This window comes from Hylobates moloch, unplaced genomic scaffold (assembly GCF_009828535.3).
Source record: "Hylobates moloch isolate HMO894 unplaced genomic scaffold, HMol_V3 SCAFFOLD_9, whole genome shotgun sequence".
Classification (NCBI taxonomy): domain Eukaryota; kingdom Metazoa; phylum Chordata; class Mammalia; order Primates; family Hylobatidae; genus Hylobates; species Hylobates moloch.
In genome coordinates, this window is record NW_026652284.1 from 112,726,710 (window position 1) to 112,743,571 (window position 16,862).

General features: G+C 40.8%; 1 protein-coding gene across 2 annotated transcripts in view; it reads right to left on the reverse strand.

The window, feature by feature from the left end:
• Nucleotides 1-16,862, reverse strand: part of KCNQ3 (potassium voltage-gated channel subfamily Q member 3) — a 349,042-nt gene that overhangs the window by 242,917 nt on the left and 89,263 nt on the right. The window contains exon 1 of one of the 2 annotated variants that reach the window (XM_058444224.1): nt 6,882-7,127. The exons of the other annotated variant lie outside the window; for it this stretch is intronic. The gene's annotated coding sequence lies outside the window, so the exon portion shown is untranslated. Of the gene's footprint in view, nt 1-6,881; nt 7,128-16,862 lie in introns of those variants that run through there. 2 annotated transcript variants of the gene reach the window in all.

The following is a 16,862-nucleotide window of genomic DNA, read 5'->3' on the forward strand; positions in this document are numbered from 1 at the left end:
CTCCACCCTCAAGGAGATCCCAGTGTCTGTTGTTCCCCTCTGTGCATCCACGTTTTCTCATCATTTAGCTCCAACTTCTAACTCAGAAAATGTGGTATCGGGTTTTCTGTTCCTGGGTTAGTTTGCTGAGGACAATGGCCTCCAGCTTCATCCATCTTCCTGCAAAAGATATGATCTCATTCCTTTTTATGGCTGCATAGTATTCCATCGTGTATATGTACCACATTTTCTTTATCTAATCTGTCATTGATGGGCATTTAGGTTGATCTCATGTCTTTGCCATTGTGAATAGGGCTGCAGTGAACATTCATGTGCATGTGTCTTTGTGGTAGAATGATTTCTATTCCTCTGGGTATATACCCAGTAATGGGATTGCTGGGTCAAATGGTAGTTCCATTTTTAGCTCTTTGAGCAGAAAGCTAACCTTCAATCTAGTGTTTTTTTCAAACTTAAATTTTATAAGAAACCCCAAAGAACTCTCATTTATGTGGATCATATTCACCAACATTCACTACATTACAAACTAAAACTAAGATATTTTAAACACATTTTTAATTTATTTAAATATAAAAATATTAAACCCATTACCTGTTTGCATAAATAACATATATTTATGAAAAAATCACTGCATTTTCCAAAACAGGTAATCACTACTGAAAAGAATGGCACTGTTTTGCCTTTTGGGAAATCTCTCGAATGTCTGGTTTAATAGGAGACAGCTGAGCTCACATCTCTGCTTCAGCATTCAATCTGTCTTGATCTCACTCATTCTGTAGCCGCTGAGAAACTCCACTGTACACCCCTGAGAGAATGCGACTGAAAAGGGCACATGAAATCTTAGTATTATGAAAATAGGTTTGACTTCTCAGACTTCCTGAAACTGTCTCAGAGGTCCTGGGGTATGGAGAAAGGGCAAACCACACTTTAAGAATAGCTGCTTTAAGTGGTTCTGTTCCCTGCTGATCTGTTCCCTAGAACATTGCCTCCCTCTCCTAGGCTCTCCCTGCAAGAATGCACAGAAACAATTTGCACCCATGTGTCTTTGCCGGGTTACCCTCTCTCTCCAATGCCATCTCAGCCTCTTCTCCTGGCCCACTCCTTTTCACCTCTGGAAATTCACGACAGGTATCGCTTTCCTTAGAAATTCTCCCCTGACCCCTGTCACCCCCATGCCAGGTAAATGCTCACCTGTGCTCACCTTACGCTCTCTTGCGACATGTCATTCATCATCCTAGCATTCACCACTCTGGAGTCAATTATTCAGGTTAGAAATCTGGGTCTCATTTACTGACTTTGAGCTCCTTGAGGGCAGGGGGGTGTCTTATTCACTGTGATGAGATAGCACGAAGCCCAGGCGTATCTCTTGTCAGGCCCTCATGGAACATGCATGTGGATATGTTTTTCTCTAATTGAACTTGCCTAGCATGCCAAATTTATTTTCTCTCTCCTTAACTTCATCTGTCCAAATTCCCATTTCCAGTCATTACCCTAATTCTTCAATTCTAAGAGGCATGCTTTTTTCTCCCCACATTATTATATTTCTAAAATCAGAATGTCTTAAATTGATGTGTACATTTAACATTTCTGATATTTCTCTTCTTGAAAAGTTGTAGTTAAATTGACGATCTATCTTCCAATCAGCAGCATTTTACATTATAACGAGTATAATTACTCTGTTCCAAATATGGTGCTGGCAATCCACAATTGTGCATTTAACTAAGTGCTTCCGTACAGCCTTCACATTGTTCTCCCAATAACTCACCCAGCCCTGGGCACACAGAGCAATGGTTTCATTAATTGGGAGTTTTTTGGCAGGGAGAAACGAATGGAATAATTTCAGGCAATGAAGCCTACATGCTGAGAACTGAGAGAGAGAGGAAAGTGCCATCCAGCCTCAAGCGATTTGAGCTAGAAAATACATTGCTTTTGTGCATATGACTGTCCAGACACTTAAGAGGTTGATCCCAATCCCTTTGTTTTTTGACACCTGCAAATTGTAACTTATATTTGCATATCTTCTGCCACTTGGCCAGTTGTTTTGATATCTATTAGCGTATTTGATCTTCCCAGCCATCCTATCTGAAAATCAGAGCAGGAATTGTTCTCTTCACTTCATTGAGAAGAAATTAGAGGCCCAGAGAGATAAGTGATACTGACTTAAATCAGAAGAGGAATTGGATCCCCAAAGAGCAGAGCACTAGTCCTGTGCTAATTCCCTCTACCATGCAACTGCCATCCACTCCAAATAATTGGAAGGAGCAGGTGAAAGGAAAGAATGAGGAAGAGACTGAGCTATGAAAATAAGGACAGAGCGAAGGAGAGAGAGAGGAAAAGAGAATTGCGATAGTTAATTTCATGCAACAGCTTGATTGGGCTAAGGGATGCCCAGAGAGCTGGTAAAACATAATTTCTGGGTGTGTCTGTGAGGATGTTTCCAGAAGAGATTACCACTTTAATCAGTAGACTTCCCTCACCAACATGGGTAAGCACCATCCAATCCACTGACGGCCCAAGTAGAACAAAAAGGCAGAGGAAGGGCAAATTTGCTCTCTCTGCTTTGGTTAGGGCATCCCTCTTCTGCTTTTGGCTCTGGACACTCCTGGTTCTCAGGCCTTCAGAGCTGGACTGGAGCTAAACCACTGGCTTCCCTGGGTCTCCAGCTTGCAGATAGCAGATCAAGAGACTTCTCAGCCTCTGGGATCACATGAGCCAATCCCTCATAATAAATGCCTTTCTAGGTATCTCTGTATATCCTCTTGGTCCTGTCTCTCCCTGACTACTACAGGGACTGAAGGTTAAAGAGCAGGAACAAAGGAACACGAGAGGTAAGGAAGAGGCAGGAGGATGAGGCTGGGTCAGGAAGTCTGCAGGCCTCCCAACCCATCACAGAACTTGTCACACTCTACTGAAATTGCTGGTTTGCTTGTTTCTAGCTATCGCTGAGACTATAAAACCTATAGGGATGGTTTGTCTGTCCTGTTTATGATTCTCATCCATGTCCAGGGCTAAGCACATGATAGGTAAATAGTAGGTGCTTGATAAATATTAGTGGAATTATCTTCAAATATGGTAGTCCTTGAAGCCAGAGTAGTATTGGGCCAATAACTTTACTCTCTCTGATTCAGTTTTCTCATCCATAAAATAGGGATAACAAGGTCTTTCTTAGAAGATTATGTCAATAATTAAATGAATTCACTCCGTCAAAAGCATTTGGAACTCACAAGAAACACTGGCATCGTTAGACTCCAGCCCATAGAGTACCAATGCCATTGCCACAAATAGGGCTTATCCTTGGAAACAGAGTAATTAACACATTCTATGGACTTGGAAGAAGGTTCTACAAGGACAGATTATTTTATTTGAAAAATGGCACTGTTTTTCAAAAAAAGTGGAAGATACTGCTTATAAAAGTAATACAAACACATTTTTTAAAAGTCAGACAATATGGCTGGGCATGGTGGCTCACACCTGAAATCCCAGCACTTTGGGAGGCCAAGGTGGGTGGATCATCAGAGGTTTGGAGTTTGGGATGAGCCTGGCCAACATGGTGAAACCTCATCTCTACTAAAAATACAAAAATTAGCCAAGCAAGGTGCACATGCGGGTAGTCCCAGCTACTGGAAGGCTGATGCACGAGAATCACTTGAACTTGGGAGGCAGAGGTTGCAGTGAGCCGAGATCATGCCACTGCACTCCAACCTGGGTGACAGAGCGAGACTCTGTCTTTAAAAAAAAAAAAAAGACAATATTAAAAACATGAAAAAGGAGGTAAATGTAATTTATACTCCAATCCTATGGCAACAATTATATTGCTATAGCAATTATCATGTTGGTGTCATTTTTTTCCAGGACACTTTTCCATACATTGCCTTAAATAATGGAACTATATTACATACTAAGACAGATACTCTTGCCTTGCCACTTCCAAACCATTCTCTTCCAGTTTGTTCACTAATAGAATATTTTTGTTTGTTTTCAGAATGGAGGGACCATGTGCTTTAAATGAGGTCCCTTCTATTCCCAAAATATCGATCTTGACTAGGCCAGAGGAAGTCTCACTCATTCCATTCTTATTGCTGATGATTGATTTGTGAGTGGAAGAATAGGCATGTGGTCAATTCTGGGCAATAAGACACAAGGGAGTCGGGTGGAGGCAGTAAAACACTTCTAGGTTTGCAAAAGAGACGTCCAATAAGAAATACTTTTTCCTGTTTCCAAACACAATTGCAGAAGGATGTGATATTCAGAAGAGTAGCAGCCATCTTTTAAATATGAGAGGAACTCACAGTTGACTTCAGGAGAATCACTGAGAAGCCAATGGGAACCATAAAGTTATTGAACAGTTGAGTTAACCAAGCCAAGACTTCTTATTCTGTAGGATGATAAACACCCCTCATACAGAAGTCCCCTGCATTTTGGGGTGCGGTTACTTGCAGCCCAAAGCATTCAAACCATACAGTTACTATTTATAACCGGGTTTATGTGTTCACTTTTTACCTTCTCTACACATCAATGAACAGAATTATAATAATGAATGTCTATGAAAGACTTTCTATTTGCAAGTACTTTATCAGGCACATTACATGGATTGTCTCATTTTTAATCCTTGTGGCAAATTTCTGTAGTCAAAATGATTAGCTCTATTTTTTTTTTTCAGATGAGGAAGAAATCAAAGATTTGGAAAGAGCAAATGATATAACCACAAAATGGAGGGGCAGGAATGTGACTCATGTTGTTCAGTTGAGGGTCTAAGTTTCTTCTCCACAATCACAGCCCTTAGGACTCCCCTCATCATTTACAATAGCTCCAAGCACCCCATTTTCTGTACACAACATGCACAGCTACCCTCCTACTGATGCCCACATCCCACAAGTAGGGAAGCAGGCAAGGCAGGCTTCTTAGTCTCAGGGGCTGTTTTGCATGAGAATTAGCACCTTCTTCATCCGGCTTCTGATGAATAACTTGATCCAATAAGGTTGGGAAAATCACTTCCTATCTATGCAGGTGACCATATCTATAAAGTAGCCACTGAGATGCTTGCCTCTTTCTCACGTGTAATTAGTGAGGTTGGAAGGGGCTGTGTGCTCTGTGGTAGACCTCTTCCCTTCCCAAACCCTTACCAGTTGGCCCTACGTGTTTGGCATCTTCTAATTATCCTGATTCCTAAATATGCAAAACAATAATATTCCCCAATTGCCTTCTGCTGTAATTTCACGTAACAGGTCCCTTCAAATAGAACGTCCTTAATTTTAATTGCATATTATGTTCCCTTTCTGAGGGCAGACAGCTATTTATTCATCTAGCTAATTGTTCAGGAGACAAAGACATGGAATATATCTCACCAAATTAAGTATCTGCTAGTTGCTATTACTACTGGGGCTATAATATATACCCCTGATTTACTTTCTAGAAGCTCCTGAGGAAATCTTGGCATCTTTTTTTTTTACATTTATTTTTTGGCTTAGCCTACCTATGATTGTATGAAGGCCAACAAATCCTGGGGTTGTATTATTAGTGGTGATGATAATAGTAATTACCACAATGTATAGATATACAACCATACGCTTTATTCAATGAAAGAAGAAACACAGTAAAAATGGCTTTTATCGAATACCTATTGTGTGCTAAGCATTGGCCTGAGTATGAGAAAATATTAGCCCATTCCTTCATTTTTGTTCAAGAACTTCTTAAGAGACTATAAGCCTCATGTTTACCGATGAGAATTGAAGGATACAGAAGTGAAACCACTTGTCTGCACCAGGCACACAGCTGGGCATCAGAAGAGATGGGTTTTGAGCCCAGGCCAGTGTAAGACCAAAGTGTAGGCTCTTGTGGGGCTACCACAGAGCACACAGCCCCTTCCAACCTCACTAATTACACGTGAGAAAAAGGCAAGCATCTCAATGGCTACTTTATAGATATGGTCACCTGCATAGATAGGAAGTGATTTTCCCAACCTTATTGGATCAAGTTATTCATCAGAAGCCGGATGAAGAAGGTGCTAATTCTCATGCAAAACAGCCCCTGAGACTAAGAAGCCTGCCTTGCCTGCTTCCCAAGCTGCCCACTTCCAGAAAGGGTGGGGCTGTGTTGCCACCTGCACATGTCTGGATTTCCCTCTCCATCTCCCATCTCCCACCCTTCACACCCACACACCCGCAGCTGCAGGAATTTGAGCCACATTCACCAGACTTACCTTCTGTTTTTTCCCACCCTACCTCCCTCCCAGGGAGTCAGTCCCACAGCTGAGTGAGAGAAAATGCCCAGAGAAAAACCATCAGTTCATTTAATTAATATTCATGGAACAGCCTGCTTGTGTTAGGTGGGCACTGTGCATGCAGAGATGTGATAAACACAGCTCTGCAGACCTCCCAGCCCCAGAGAAAGTCCCAGCTCATCATGACCCTATGGCCAAGGGAGATTGGGCAGGAACTAATACCCTCTTTCTACAGAAAAAGAAATGAAAGCAGGAAAAAAAAAAAAAAAACCTTGGAAGAAGAGAAGGGCACGGTGCATCTGAATAGAGGCTCCAGGAACAAAGAAGGGAGGATAGAGCAAAGGGAAAATGAGCAGTCAGAGCTGTCGAGAAATCTATTAACCTGAAAGTAATTACTGAGTGTCACTATGTGCTAAGGACATTGCATACATATTCTCGATCCACCACAAAGTTGGTCCGTTATCCATAATTTTAGACAGGGAAGTTGAATCTCAGAGAGGTTAGGCCAATGGCTTTAGACTGCACAGCTGAATAGTGGCAGTGTTAACATTCAAGCCCAGATTGGTCTGATACTCATTCCCTATGTGAGACTTGGCATTCATGAAAGCTCCACAGCTGAGATGGCACACTCAGACAAATGTGCCAGACACTTCCATACACTCACCAAGCTTCATGGTTTTGGATTCATTAACAGCAGAGATTTCCACTAAGAAACGACAGCCCTTCCCAAAGAAGAGTTGTAGAGAATTCTAGGGCTTCTAGGATTCTAGGGAATTCTAGGGCCTCTGTCAGGAATTCTAGAACTGTTGTGCTGGAAAGACAAGGAGAAGACTTTCCCCGACAGAAAAATTCCCCATTAAGGTAACTCTCCTACCAGCCTACAGCTACAGCTCGTTTATTCAACAAATACTTATTGAGCACCTACTATTGCCAGGCACTGTTCTAGGTGCTTAAGATAATCAGTGAACAAAAGAAGTGCTGACCTTGTGGTGCTGACATTCTAGTGATGGACGCAGAAGGAGCAAAACGCCCCCAAACCCCAGCTGCAAAGCCCAGCAGCTCAAATGCACCCAGAGAGACCTTCCCTTTACTTTAGCTTAGTCTCCTCCCACAACCTTGTACACCAGGGGATCAGTAAGGCCTGGGCAGATTTTGTCTCAGGTCAAACTGAGCCTCCTGGCAGAACTGAAGAGGAAACATCTTGAACATGTGGGTAGACCCCTTCTGGGCCGGTCAGCCAAATCCCATCTCACCAGGAGCCTGGAGGCCTGCCTCGTCATGGCATCTGTCCACTGAACTAACCAGGCAGAGAGCTTGTCCAAATCAAATTAAATGGCAAGCAATGCAGGACTGCCTCCCAGGGCAGGCTGGCCAGAAGGCGTACTGTAATACAGTTTTAAGTCTTTACAGTTCTTTTTTCTTTAATAACACCTTCATTGAAAAATAATTTGCATGCTAACATGGTCCCTTCCAAATCTTATGTTGAAATGTGATCCCCGGTGTTGGAAGTGGGATCTGGTAGAAAGTACTTGGGTCATGGGGGCAGATCCCTCATGAATGGCTTGGTGCTGTCTTCATAGTAATAAGTAAGTTCTCACTCTATCAGTTCATGTGAGAGCCGCTTGTTTAAAATAACATGTGTCCTGCTCCTTCTCTCTTGCTCCGTCTCTCACCATGCGACATGCCTGTTCCCCCTCCCACTTCCTCATGAGTAAAAGCTTCCTGAGGCTTCACCAGAAGCCAAGCAGATGCTGGAGCCATGCTTGTACAGCCTGCAGAATCATGAGTCAAATAAACCTCTTGTCTTTATCAATTACCCAGTCTTAAGTATTCATTTATAGCAACACAAAACAGACTAAGACATATATTGTAAAATTTTACAGGATTTTTAACCAACTCACTGGGAGGGTCAGGCATTTTGAAGTGAAGTGTGGAGACAGGTGGCCAGGTCCCAGGAGAAAGAGATGCCTTTAGCCTCAAGAGAGTCAGTGCAGGCTTAGGCTCTGAGCTCCTTGTGAATTGGGGAAGGGAATAGGAGAAGGGTGTCAGGGGCATACCATTCTTGATGGGTAATAATATGGAAGAGCCAGGTAAGGAATCAAAGGAGCCTGCACCCAGATCCTGGTTCTGCCACTTCTTGACTCTGTTCATTTGGCTAAGTTATTGACCTTCTGTGAGCCTCAGCATTTCCATCTGTAAAATGGAGCTAAGGCAAGTACCTGCCTCAGGGAGCTGTTGGAAGGATTCAATGAGACAGTCTCTACAGGGTCAGACCTGGCTCCAGGCTCACAGCATCATCATGAGAAGAAGTACCTAATTCTTCCTAAAACTCTCTCATTCTAAATAGAAAAAACTCCAACCCCTTGTCTTCCAAGGGTCCACAGCCGAAAATGCCCCACACCCAAACCATCCCTTTGCCTGCTTCCCCCATGAATCCAGCAACTTTGCTTTGAAGACCAAATGCTCACCCACCCCAATGAAGACCCAAGATAAGGGGAACATAAGGCACAGGTTACAGAGGAATGCCTCCGGCTGCTCCTGAGGCCACACAGCAGGCAGGGCCTGAGAAATCATTGACATTTTCTCATGAAAAATGGCTTGTGCAGTGAGTTTTTCTTGCAGAGTGTAGGATCGTCATGGTGACAGGGCCAGGGCAGCAAGGGAGGTGGAGGCACTGCCAGCCTGCAGGGATCTGGGGCCGGGGGAGGCTGGGTTGGCAGCAGAGGTCAGAGAAAGCCTCAGGCTGCAAAAGGGGCCATGAAGCAAAGAGAAGAAGGCAGTAACTACAGGCTGGTCCATTCACTTGACACTGAGATGGTTTGGGGTCCCCACCTTCATATACTCAACAGACCTAGGCTGAGCCCCGGCGCCATATAACATCAACTGGGTCTAAACACTGGAGGGACAGACAGGACTGTGCTTGTTCATCTCTACAGCCCTCAGCAGCTGAAGCAGTGCCTGGTACATGCACACACACAGGATGCAGACCTCGTGGATGCGGATCGGGATGGGGAGGTAGGAAGGTTTTCCTGATGGAAAAGGAACCTATCTGTAGATGACTTTTTTCCTGTTTCCAAAGAAAGATCAGATCGGCCTCTGAGCACTGCCGAGCAAGGAACCAAACTGTGCCTCTACAACATCCTGGCTGTGTAACTTTGGCAAGGCAGGTAACCTCTCTGGGTCTCAGTTTCTCCTCTGAAAAATAAGGGTTAAATGAGTGAATAGAGGAAAAGCATCCAGAGTTTCTGAGTTAAGTCTTAGCTACAATTTGCTGTAATGCACTTTGTCAGGCCTAACTAAGGAGAATGGGAGTCAGTGTTAGAACACCAGTTTGTTTCCTGACAAACTGCTATGCATCCTTCAAACACCAAATCAGAGTTCACCTTCTACAAGAAGGCTTCTCTGCCCTAAGACCTGCCCTCCGACTCAGTGAGTCTTTGCTAGGTCTCTTTCCCCAGCCATGCCCACCCCACAACACTGCATTTTGCGCTCTTATCTGTTCCCTTGTCCCGGTGAGCTGCTATAGCTCTTATTTCTGTGTCCACATCTCCTAGTACTGTGTCTGGTAGGGACCGAGCACCAACATATTTCAAAAGATGAATAAACAAAAGATGAATGAGTGATTTCTTCACAAGAAGAGCAGATAGGAAGGAAGTAAACATCTTGAAGTAATGTGATGGTGATTTTTCAAATTCCAGGACAGAGACAGGCTCCTACAAGAACACAAACAGAAATAAAGAGGTCATGTACAATGGAAGATAAAAGAATCAGAGGGCCCTAAAGACTTCTCAGTACAGTGCATTAAATCTCAGAAGGCAGCTGAACATCCAAGCAAGGGCTTAATGGGAAAAGGTTGCAACCCAAGAATTCTACACCTGTCAGCTGGTCATTCATGTGTAATGGCAACTCGGAGACATAAGCATATAGTCATTTGAGAAACACGGGTTCAAGGAATTTTTTAATATTTAAAAGTAACTGCCAGGAAAAGTAAGAGCAGGACTCATAACTTTCTGATCGATAGAAGCAGTATATTAAAGTCAGACAGTCTAGATTTCAGTATCAATTCTGCTACTCTATGCCTAGTGCCAAGTTATTTAATCTCTTGCTGCCCCACTTTCTCATCTGTAAAATGGAAACACTGATAGTACCTATTTCACAGGATTTTGTGAGAATTAAGCAGGATAATCCATATGCAATGCTTTTCCCCGTGACCAGGACATAGCAGGTTGCAGTAGATGCTGTGCTGCCAACAGATCTTCCCTCTGGAACAAAAGATGACCCTCACCAAGGTGCCAGAGTCCTCTACAAGAACACCTCAGCAACCAGCTCTTAGAGGACTATGTTGGCTGACATAAAACTGCTCACCTAAGATCATGCCTCTTTCCAGATGTGGTCCACAGCCAATGACTCACCAACACACAAGTAATCAGGCAGCCCCCTTGCCCCACCTTGAAACAATTCTGAGAGATTATCCCAGCTTCAGAGATTGCCTGAAGTCAGTTGAGGCCTTTGCAGGAACTGCAACACAGCTCAACTCTTCCCTCAGCTCAGTGCTGCTTCCTTTCCTTCCCTTCTACAGGTGCCAATGTCAAAGGTACTTCCTTACAAATAGCATGCATGTCATTGTCCAACTCAGAGTGTGCTGCCTGGGGAGCCTAACATGCCAGCAAAGAGACTGCAGTGGTCTGAATGTGTCCCTCAGAGTTCACGTGATGGAAACTCAATCCCCAGTGCAGCAGTGTAGAGACTTGAGGCCCAATACAAGGCCATTAGGTCATGAAGGTTGTGCCCTCAAGAATGGACTAATGTTATCCAGGGAGTGGGTTAGTCATCTTGAGAGCGGGCTTGTTATAAAAGTGAGTTCTACCCCTTCTGTTCCCTCACACTCTCCTCCCCTGCTCTTCCCCTTCCTCTCTTCCTTCCACCATGGGATGATGCAGTAAGAAGATCCTCACCTTGAAGAGCAGAATTTTGGCTGCTAGAAGTTGGTAGGAGAGGGAGAAGGGGCAATGGGGACAAATTTGTGTATGGGTACAAGGTTACAGTTAGAAGGAGGTGTGGCAGTGAGCCCCTAGCAAAAAACAAAAAATATAAGAGCAAGGAAAAAGCAAGGAAGTGTAATGAATAGGAAGCATAAAACAAAACAAGATGGTAATGATGATGGATAATCAAGCATATATGTTAAAATTTGTTTAAATATTCTTAAAACACTCTATCAGGGCAAAAAAAAATCAAGTTTAACAATTTTGTATCTACTAGAAACACATTTAAAACAAAGTACCAAAGAAAAAGTAAAAAATAAATTAAAGGGCCCTGGGATGGGGGGATGGTGCAGGGAAGAGATCAGAATTTCAGGGATTGCTTATGTGGTTTGAAAAATCCTTTAGGAGATTTTGATACACGTTCCTAAAAAAGCATACTCTCCTGATTGGAAAAGAAATGATATTTCATGTCAGAATTTAAGGGTGGTATCCAAAGCTGTCCTTAGAGGAAAATGTATAGCCTTGCATGCTGTCAATATTAAAGGAGGCTAGATTAAAATGAATAAAGTAAGGTTTCAATGGAATATTTTTTACTCTTAAAAAACAGCTTAATAAAATTAAAAATATAAAAATATAACTTAAGAGTGAAATTGAAATATAAATCAGAGCCAGTTAAACATAGACAAATAAAATTTTCTCAGGAAGCATATATAATCACAGATATACATCAATTTTTAAATCTCAGAAATATTAATTATAGCTAGTTCTGTGTATATCCTTGAAGTAGTTGGTGAAATAGATGGTTTTAAAGGTAAATATAAATCACCAAAGTGAGTTCAAAAATAAATCTTGAGGGATATCATACAAAATTAATCATTCTTTTACACTATCACCATTAAGTAAGATATTTCCTATTGGTTTCAAATAATTCTTACCGTATTAAAGAGGTTTATTTCTATGCTATTGATTTAAAAAATTGGAAACAGATATCAAACTGGATCAATTGCCAACTGGTCTTCTATTAAGGTGATCATATAATTTTTTTTCTTTCACTTATTAATGTGATGACTCCTACTAGAAACTCTTCTAATGTTGCACTATCTTTTATTTTCCTGGAATGGTTTATGAATCATTCCTCTGACTCTAAGGAAAAATAGAAATTCTCTAAATCCATTTTCGGGAGCATTACATCATGTTGAAAACTAACAAAAATATGATTTAAAAAACAAAGAATATACTCACTACAAAGAAATGACAAATGTTTGTGGTGATGGATATGCTAGTTACTCTGATTTGATCATTACAGAATGTGTATATGTATTGAAACATCACACTTTCCCCCACAAAATACGTACAATTATTATATCTCAATTAAAATTTGAGAAACCAGAAAGAACATTCTCTCAAATACTCACAGAAGCCAAAATCCTAAGTAAAATCTTGGTAGGAGAGTTTAGAGCATATTAAAAGAAAAAAAAATCATCATGTCCAAATAGGATAGCATAATTCAAGACATCTGAAAATAGGGCTTATGCCAGGAACAAAAAAGATAGCCCAACATTAGAAAAATTTCCAATGGGAGTCATTACATCAATAAGTCAAAGGAAAAATTTATAAAATCACCTTAATAGATAACCAACTGGTAATTAATCAAGTTTGATGTCTGTTCCGTTTTTAAAAATCAGTATCATAGAAAGATACTTCCTTAATATGGTAAAATTATTTGAAACCAATAGGAAACATCTTAATTAATGGTGAAAACCTAGAGCTAGTTTCACTAAGACAATAAAGGAAAGGCTTTAAGAAGTAGAAACCCTAAGACTAAACCACAAAATAGATGACTGATAGAGGAGATTTTATACATAAAAAATGTGAATTTTTTGAAGAAGGAAAAAACAATGAACTTCAAAGAAAAGTGACAATTTGGGAAACCCATTTGCAATATATCTGATATCAAAAGATTACTGTCCTCAGTAAATAAAGACCTCTTAGAAGATCTTGGGAGTTATAAAAGAAGAAATAGGCTAGGCACAGGGATCAGGCCTGCAAACTCAGCACTATGGGAGGCCAAGGCAGGAGGATCTCTTGAGTCCAGGAGTCTGAGACCAGCCTGGGAAGTATAGTGAGATACCATCTCTACAAAAAAAAATTTTTTAATTAGCCACTTGAACCTGGGAGGTTGAGTCTACAGTGAGCCATGATCGCCTCACTACACTCCAGCCTGGGTGACAGAGTAAGACCCTGTGAAGAAGAAGAAGAAGGAGAAGAAGGAGGAGGAGGAGGAGGAGGAGGAGGAGGAGAAGAGGAGAAAGAAGATGGAGAAAGAGAAGGAGGAGGAGGAGGAGGAGGAGAGAAGAAGAAGAAGAAGAAGAAGAAGAAGAAGAAGAAGAAGAAGAAGAAGAAGAAGAAGAAGAAGAAGAAGAAGAAGAAGAAGAGGAAGAAGAAGAAACATAAAGGGTTAAACAAGGAACATTTTCAAACTCACTGGAAATAAATCAATTAAAAATTAAAATTAAAATGTGATATGACTTTTTTTCCATCAAATGAGCCCACATTTTTTTAAATGATCATGCAAAAGATTCTGGAAAAGAGGCATAGTTGTTGTTTGCTTGTTAAATTTTAAATGGACTCAAATTTGTTTTAAAGCAATTTGGTAATAAGTTTAACAACATGTATAAATATTCACACTTTGACCAACTGACTCCACTTCTAGGAATACATTCTGAAGAATTAAATTAAAGAGTACAAGAAAACTTCAGAACAGAGAGTGCCATTATTCTAGTTAAAAAGTAAAAATAATGTACAAGTTCAACAATAGGGTACCAATTAAAAACTTTCTACCTTTGATGGAATACAAGAAAACTATTAAACATCATTGATTAGAAAAAAATAATATTAGAAAACAGTTGAGGGCTATACTTAAGTGAATAAATCATGTTGCCAATAGCATGCATAGCATGACTTAGATTTGTATATATACAAAAAGAAAAAAAGATGGGAGGGGTTAAACTTTCATTCATTTATTAATTTCTTATTTATTTCAAAAATATTGATTAAACATCTACTAAATGTCAGGCCTGGTTCCAGGCATTGCCAAATAAAATAGACAAGATGCTTCTCTTCATAAAATAGATTAATGGAGTTATTTCTGGAAGGTAGGATTAGTAATGGTTTTCACATTTTTCATTGAGATTTTATACTTCTACCCAAGTGTCTTACATGAATCGTGATTTTAATCATCATGCAGTGGTTCTGATTCCATTCTATAATTTGGAGTATAGTAGGAAACTTAAATACCAACACATACATGGATAAAGCAGATTCTTAAAAAACGTTCTGGAAAAATTTGGTATCAACTGGAAAGAAAAAATAAACACGTTTGGCCTCTACCTCACACCATATACAAAAATCAATTCCAGTTTGATAGTAGACTTCAATATTTAAAAAAAATGAAACTTCAAGAAAAAAATGGAGAAATCTTCATGAATTCTTTCATAAAGGACATAACTAATCAATCTCACTGCATTAAAATTAAGAAACTTTGTTCAGACTGGGTGCGGTGGTTCACACCTGTAATCCCAGAACTTTGGGAGGCTGAGGTGGTTGGATTATCTGAGGTCAGGAGTTTGAGGCCAGCCTGGCCAACATGGTGAAACCCCATCTCTACTAAAAATACAAAAATTAGCTGGGCGTGGTGGCACATGCCTGTAATCCCAGATACTTGGGAGGCTGAGGCAGGAGAATTACTTGAGCCCGAGAGACAGAGGTTGCAGCGAGCTGAGATTGCACCATTGCACTCCACCCTGGCCAACAGAGCGAGACTCTGACTCAAAACAAACAAACAAACAAAAACCTTTGTTCATAAGACAAAACAATAACAACAAAAGCATTAATAGAGAGAAACACCACAGAGTGAGAAAAAGCATTTGCTGCACATATAACTAACAAAGGGCTTGTATCCAGAATCTGTAAGGAAAACACAGGCAACCTAATGGGAAAGTGATGCAGAGACTAGAGTAGTCACTTCATGAAAGAGGATATCCACATGGCTTTTAACCAAATGAAAAGTGAGCAACCCCAGAAGCCACTGGGGAAATGCAAATTAAAGCCACAACAAGACACTGCCACATACCCATCAGAATGGCTAAAATTAAAACCATTAACAACACGAAAGATGGTTGAGATGTGGAGTAGAGAGAACTCTCATATGCTATTGCTATGAGTATAAAATGCTACAGCCTCTCAGGAAAACACCTAGACATTATGTAATGTATTTGAAGATTAATGTACCCTTTAACCAGCAATTGCATACCTAGGTACATACATGCATGTATGCTCCAAAAAGCACATACAAAAACACTCCTAACAGCATTATTTGTAATAATACAATATAAGAAATTACCTAAATATCCATCGACTGCCATTGGTAGTATGGTTATATGATGGAATTCTACACAGCAATGAAAAGGAGCTAGAGCTACACGCAACAACATGGATACAACTCACAAACATTAGACTTAGTGGAAAAAACTAGACACAAAGTAACACCTTCTATATATGGTTCCCGTTATATAAAACCAAAAACAGACAAAGAAAAAGTATAGCATTTAAGAATGAATACTTAGGGAATGAAAGCATACAATAAGGTAGGAAAGTGATGAGCATAAAAGTCAGAATACAGATTGCTTTTGGGGGAGAGTCTGGGCTTGAGTAGAAAGGGACAGTGCAGCAGCTCCCAAGTACTGGCAATGGTCTTGCTCCTGGTGGTGACACAGTTGTTCTCTACACGGTAATTCAGCCGTACATTGTGTTATGCTTTCTGAGTTATAATACACCATAAAAAATGATATTAAAGCAACCCGACAAAAACATTAATGCCTGGGCCCCACTCCAGACCAGTGAAATCAGAATCTTTGAGAGCAGGGTGTGGTATGGGTGTCTTGTAAACATTCCCAAGGAGATTCTCATGTACCTCCAGGGCTGAGAAGCCTTGGAACAGTGCATAAGAGTAAGCTCAGGTTCTCCAGTCTCCAGCACTCTCCAGCACTTCTCTCTGGGCCTCCATTTCCTCTTCTGTTAAATGAGTGCAATAACAGTACTGATCTGATGAGGTTCTAAGAACTTAAGTGCCAACACCACGAAGGGTTTGGAGTATTTACCGGCACATTTTAAGTACCCAATCAGCAGTAGACTGGTATCTTTATAATAATAAAGTAGCGATACATCTCATTTCTTAAATAAGACGATGGAAGGGGTCAACACAATTCCAAATATTTAGCAAACACTTTCAAAATGTTATTACTATTAAATATTTGGTTTCCACAATCTCAGGATGAACCAGGATGCCCCTCAGCTCTGGAAAGCCTGTCTCCTTTGGGCTTGGGAAAGAAATGCAGTTTCAGAAAACAGTCCAGTGACATTCAGAATCTGTCGGAATAGGTGGATACTACCACTTGGAATACCCCCACTAGTTTTTAGTTTTGTAAATTCTCCAGAGACAAGGCCCAGGTCCTTCTTTTCTTGATTCTGCTGACAGTGCCTAGAGCATACCTTGTAAGTGCTAACGGGCACAATGCTAATTTGAGCCAAGACTCATGGGTTCGGTAGGTCAGAAACTACCCATGAAGATGATGGTATCAAAAGGCCAGAGCTTAAAAATTCAT